The sequence below is a fragment of the Ursus americanus genome, chromosome 8, assembly GCF_024610735.1.
Source record: "Ursus americanus isolate L20-20 chromosome 8, mUrsAme1.1.p, whole genome shotgun sequence".
In the NCBI taxonomy this organism is placed as follows: Eukaryota; Metazoa; Chordata; class Mammalia; order Carnivora; family Ursidae; genus Ursus; species Ursus americanus.
In genome coordinates this window covers 1-6,289 of record NC_142134.1, presented here as the reverse complement: position 1 = coordinate 6,289, position 6,289 = coordinate 1, and positions in this window count along the sequence as shown.

The window sequence follows — 6,289 nt, the reverse complement described above, 5'->3', positions numbered from 1 at the left end:
CAGGCCCCTTGGGAGGGGCCCCTCGAGGGATCGAGCTAGGGTTAGGTTTAGCCCCCAGGGGACCGTCAGGCCCAATCCGCCGGTTGTGCAGGGAGCGGAGGGTGGGCTGAAGTGATGGTGCTGGCGAGCGGGAGCGTGGGCCCAAGGGTTTTGGCGCGGAGGGCCTTCAAAGGGCGCTGGGGGCTCCGAGGGCCCTGTCCGTTGTTCTGCCCTGAATGACCGACAGCTCTCCTACCGGCCCGGGTGGCGGCGGGGCGGCACAGTGCGTCCGGCGCTGGGACTCGGGGGTCACCAATCCCAGGCATTGCAGCGATAGGCCCCTTGGGAGGGGCCCCTTGGGGGCCGACCTAGGGTTCGGGTTAGCCCCCAGGAGGCTGGCAGGCCCTATCCGCCGGCTCTGCCACATGCGGAGGGGCTAGCCGAGGTGAGGGCGCTGGCGAGCGGGAGCATGGCCCCAAGCGTTTTGTCGCGGGGGACCTTCGAAGGTCGCCGGGGGCCCGGGGGGCCCTGCCCGTTCTAACGCCCTGAATGAGGACGGCGCCCCTAGCGGGCCGGGTGGTGAGGAGCGGCAGAGTGCGTCCGGCGGTGGGGTTCGGGTGTCCCCAATCCCCAGCGTGGCGGCGCCAGGCCCCTTGGGAGGGGCTCCTCTGGGGCCGACCTAGGTTTAGGGTTAGCCCAAAGGAGGCGGCAGGCCCGAACCGCCGGCTGTGCGGCGAGCAGAGGGGCGGGCCGAGGTGAGGGCGCTGGCGAGGGGGAGCGTGGGCCAGGGTTTTGGCACAGGGGGCCTTGGATTGTCACTGGGGGCTTGGAGGGCCCTGCCCATTCTCACACACTAAATGACCGGTGGCGCCCCTGTCGGCCAGGGTGGCGGCGTGTCGGCAGGATGAGTCTGGAGCTGGGGCTCAGTGGTCCCCGATCCCCGGCGCGGTGGCTCCAGGCACTTGGAGGGGTCCCTCGGGGGCCGACATATGGTGAGTGTTAGCCCAAAGGAGGCCGGCGGGCCAATCCGCCGGCTGTGCAGCGAGCGGAGGGGTGGGCCGACGTTAATGCGCTGGCAAATGGGAGCGTGGGCCCAAGCGTTTTGGCATGGGGGGCCTTCGAAGCTCACCGGGGGCTCGGAGGGCCAGCAAGTTCTCCCGCCCTGAATGCCCGGCGGCTCCCTAGCGGCCAGGGTGGCGGCGGGGAGCAGGGTGAGTCCGGAGCTCGGGCTCGGGGGTCCCCAATACCCGGCATGGCATTGCCAGGCCGCTTGGGAGGGGTCCCTCGGGGGCCGAGCTAGGGTTATCGTTAGCCCAAAGGAGGCCAGCAGGCCCGATTGGCCGGCTGTGCGGCGAGGGGAGGGGTGAGCCGAGGTGAGGGCGCTGGCGAGCGGGAGCTTAGGCCCAAGCGTTTTGGTGCGGGGGGCCTTCGAAGGTCATCGGGGGCTCGGAGGGCCCTGCCAGTACTCCCCTCCCTGAATGACCGGTGGCGCCCCTAGCGTCCCGGGTGGCGGCGGGGCGGCAGGGTGAGTCTGGAGTAGGGCTCAGGGTCCAAATGCCCCGGCGAGGCGGCGCCTGGCCCCTTGGGAGGGGTCCCTCGGGGGCCGACCTAGGGTTGAGGTTAGCCCAAAGGAGGCCGGGGCCCGATCCGCCGGCTGTGCAGAGAACGGAGGGGCGGGGCGAGGTGAGGGCGCTGGCGAGCGGAGCGTGAGCCCAAGCGTTTTGGCGCGGGGGGGCCTTCGAATGTCGCCAGAGGCTCTGAGGGCCCTGCCCCTTGTCCCTCCCTGAATGACCGGCAGCGCCCCTAGTGGCCCATGTGGCAGCGGGGCAGCCGGTTGTGTCCAGCGCTGGAGCTCGGGGTTCTCCAATCCCCGGTGTTGCGGCTCTAGGCCCCTTGCTGGGGCCCCTAGGGGACCGACCTATGGTTAGATTTAGCCCCCAGGAGGCCGGAAGCCCGATCCGCCAACTCTGCGGCAAGCGGAGAGGCCGGCGGAGGTGAGGCCGCTGGCGAGCGGGAGCGTGGGCTCAGGCGTTTTGGCGCGGGGGTCCTTCGAAAGTCGCTGGGGGCTTGGAGGGCCCTGTACGTTCTTCTGCCCTGAATGACCGGCGGCTCCCCTAGCGGCCCGGGTGGAGGAGGGGTGTTAGGGTGACTTGGGCGCTGGGGCTTGGGGGTCCCCAATCCTCGGCGTTGGGGCGCCAGGCCCCTTTGGAAGGGCTCTAGGGGGCCGACCAAGGGTTATTGTTAGCCCCAGGGGGCCAGCAGGCCAGATCCGCCGGCTGTGAGGCGAGCGGAGGGGTGGACCCAGGTGAGGGCGCTTGAGAGCAAGAATGTGGACCCAAGCGTTTTGGCACGGGGGGCGTTCGAAGGTCATCGGGGGTTCGGAGGGCCCAACCCGTCCTCCTGCCCTGAATGACCAGCGGCGCTACTAGCGGCCCGGGGGGGCGGAGCGGCAGGGTGAGCCCGGCACTGGGGCTTGGGGGTCCCCAATCCCCGGCGTTGCGGGGGCAGACCCTTGGTAGTGGCCCCTCGGGGGCCGACCTAAGGTTACAGTTAGCCCCCAGGAGGCCGGCAGGCCCGATGTGCCAGCTGTGCGGCGAGCGGAGGGGAGGGCCGAGGTGAGGGCGCGGGCGAGCGGGAGCTAGGCCGAAGCGTTTTGGCGCGGGAAGCCTTCGAAGGTCGCCGGGGGATCGGAGGACCCTGCCCGTTTTCCCGCCCTGAATGACCTGCGGCGCCCCTGGGGCCTGGGTGGCGGCAGGGCGACAGGGTGAGTCCGTCGCTGGGGTTGGGGGGTTCCCAATCCCCGGTGTTGCGGCACCAGGCCCCTTTGCAGGGGCCCCTCGGAGGCTGACCTAGGGTTATGGTTAGCCCCCAGGAGGCCGCAGGCCCAATCCACCGGCTGTGCGGTGAGCAGAGGGGAGGGCCGAGGTGAGGGCGCTGGCGAGCGGTAGCGTAGGCCCATGAGTTTTTGGCGCGGGGGGCCTTTGAAGGTCACCAGGGGCTCGGAGGACCCTGCCCGTTCTCCCGCCCTGGATGACCGGCGGTGCCCCTAGAGGCCCGGGTGGCAGCGGGGCGGGAGGGTGAGTCTGGCGCTGGGGCTTGTGGGTCCGGAATCCCGGGCATTGTGGCACCAGGCCCCTTGGGAGGGGCCCCTCGAGGGATCGAGCTAGGGTTAGGTTTAGCCCCCAGGGGACCGTCAGGCCCAATCCGCCGGTTGTGCAGGGAGCGGAGGGTGGGCTGAAGTGATGGTGCTGGCGAGCGGGAGCGTGGGCCCAAGGGTTTTGGCGCGGAGGGCCTTCAAAGGGCGCTGGGGGCTCCGAGGGCCCTGTCCGTTGTTCTGCCCTGAATGACCGACAGCTCTCCTACCGGCCCGGGTGGCGGCGGGGCGGCACAGTGCGTCCGGCGCTGGGACTCGGGGGTCACCAATCCCAGGCATTGCAGCGATAGGCCCCTTGGGAGGGGCCCCTTGGGGGCCGACCTAGGGTTCGGGTTAGCCCCCAGGAGGCTGGCAGGCCCTATCCGCCGGCTCTGCCACATGCGGAGGGGCTAGCCGAGGTGAGGGCGCTGGCGAGCGGGAGCATGGCCCCAAGCGTTTTGTCGCGGGGGACCTTCGAAGGTCGCCGGGGGCCCGGGGGGCCCTGCCCGTTCTAACGCCCTGAATGAGGACGGCGCCCCTAGCGGGCCGGGTGGTGAGGAGCGGCAGAGTGCGTCCGGCGGTGGGGTTCGGGTGTCCCCCAATCCCCAGCGTGGCGGCGCCAGGCCCCTTGGGAGGGGCTCCTCTGGGGCCGACCTAGGTTTAGGGTTAGCCCAAAGGAGGCCGGCAGGCCCGAACCGCCGGCTGTGCGGCGAGCAGAGGGGCGGGCCGAGGTGAGGGCGCTGGCGAGGGGGAGCGTGGGCCCAGGGTTTTGGCACAGGGGGCCTTGGATTGTCACTGGGGGCTTGGAGGGCCCTGCCCATTCTCACACACTAAATGACCGGTGGCGCCCCTGTCGGCCAGGGTGGCGGCGTGTCGGCAGGATGAGTCTGGAGCTGGGGCTCAGTGGTCCCCGATCCCCGGCGCGGTGGCTCCAGGCACTTGGGAGGGGTCCCTCGGGGGCCGACATATGGTGAGTGTTAGCCCAAAGGAGGCCGGCGGGCCCAATCCGCCGGCTGTGCAGCGAGCGGAGGGGTGGGCCGACGTTAATGCGCTGGCAAATGGGAGCGTGGGCCCAAGCGTTTTGGCATGGGGGGCCTTCGAAGCTCACCGGGGGCTCGGAGGGCCCAGCAAGTTCTCCCGCCCTGAATGCCCGGCGGCTCCCTAGCGGCCAGGGTGGCGGCGGGGAGGCAGGGTGAGTCCGGAGCTCGGGCTCGGGGGTCCCCAATACCCGGCATGGCATTGCCAGGCCGCTTGGGAGGGGTCCCTCGGGGGCCGAGCTAGGGTTATCGTTAGCCCAAAGGAGGCCAGCAAGGCCCGATTGGCCGGCTGTGCGGCGAGGGGAGGGGTGAGCCGAGGTGAGGGCGCTGGCGAGCGGGAGCTTAGGCCCAAGCGTTTTGGTGCGGGGGGCCTTCGAAGGTCATCGGGGGCTCGGAGGGCCCTGCCAGTACTCCCTCCCTGAATGACCGGTGGCGCCCCTAGCGTCCCGGGTGGCGGCGGGGCGGCAGGGTGAGTCTGGAGTAGGGCTCAGGGGTCCAAATGCCCCGGCGAGGCGGCGCCTGGCCCCTTGGGAGGGGTCCCTCGGGGGCCGACCTAGGGTTGAGGTTAGCCCAAAGGAGGCCGGGGGCCCGATCCGCCGGCTGTGCAGAGAACGGAGGGGCGGGGCGAGGTGAGGGCGCTGGCGAGCGGGAGCGTGAGCCCAAGCGTTTTGGCGCGGGGGGCCTTCGAATGTCGCCAGAGGCTCTGAGGGCCCTGCCCCTTGTCCCTCCCTGAATGACCGGCAGCGCCCCTAGTGGCCCATGTGGCAGCGGGGCAGCCGGTTGTGTCCAGCGCTGGAGCTCGGGGTTCTCCAATCCCCGGTGTTGCGGCTCTAGGCCCCTTGCTGGGGCCCCTAGGGGACCGACCTATGGTTAGATTTAGCCCCCAGGAGGCCGGAAGCCCGATCCGCCAACTCTGCGGCAAGCGGAGAGGCCGGCGGAGGTGAGGCCGCTGGCGAGCGGGAGCGTGGGCTCAGGCGTTTTGGCGCGGGGGTCCTTCGAAAGTCGCTGGGGGCTTGGAGGGCCCTGTACGTTCTTCTGCCCTGAATGACCGGCGGCTCCCCTAGCGGCCCGGGTGGAGGAGGGGTGTTAGGGTGACTTGGGCGCTGGGGCTTGGGGGTCCCCAATCCTCGGCGTTGGGGCGCCAGGCCCCTTTGGAAGGGCTCTAGGGGGCCGACCAAGGGTTATTGTTAGCCCCCAGGGGGCCAGCAGGCCAGATCCGCCGGCTGTGAGGCGAGCGGAGGGGTGGACCCAGGTGAGGGCGCTTGAGAGCAAGAATGTGGACCCAAGCGTTTTGGCACGGGGGCGTTCGAAGGTCATCGGGGGTTCGGAGGGCCCAACCCGTCCTCCTGCCCTGAATGACCAGCGGCGCTACTAGCGGCCCGGGGGGGCGGAGCGGCAGGGTGAGCCCGGCACTGGGGCTTGGGGGTCCCCAATCCCCGGCGTTGCGGGGGCAGACCCTTGGTAGTGGCCCCTCGGGGGCCGACCTAAGGTTACAGTTAGCCCCCAGGAGGCCGGCAGGCCCGATGTGCCAGCTGTGCGGCGAGCGGAGGGGAGGGCCGAGGTGAGGGCGCGGGGCGAGCGGGAGCTAGGCCGAAGCGTTTTGGCGCGGGAAGCCTTCGAAGGTCGCCGGGGGATCGGAGGACCCTGCCCGTTTTCCCCGCCCTGAATGACCTGCGGCGCCCCTGGGCCTGGGTGGCGGCAGGGCGACAGGGTGAGTCCGTCGCTGGGGTTGGGGGGTTCCCAATCCCCGGTGTTGCGGCACCAGGCCCCTTTGCAGGGGCCCCTCGGAGGCTGACCTAGGGTTATGGTTAGCCCCCAGGAGGCCGCAGGCCCAATCCACCGGCTGTGCGGTGAGCAGAGGGGAGGGCCGAGGTGAGGGCGCTGGCGAGCGGTAGCGTAGGCCCATGAGTTTTGGCGCGGGGGGCCTTTGAAGGTCACCAGGGGCTCGGAGGACCCTGCCCGTTCTCCCGCCCTGGATGACCGGCGGTGCCCCTAGAGGCCCGGGTGGCAGCGGGGCGGGAGGGTGAGTCTGGCGCTGGGGCTTGTGGGTCCGGAATCCCGGGCATTGTGGCACCAGGCCCCTTGGGAGGGGCCCCTCGAGGGATCGAGCTAGGGTTAGGTTTAGCCCCCAGGGGACCGT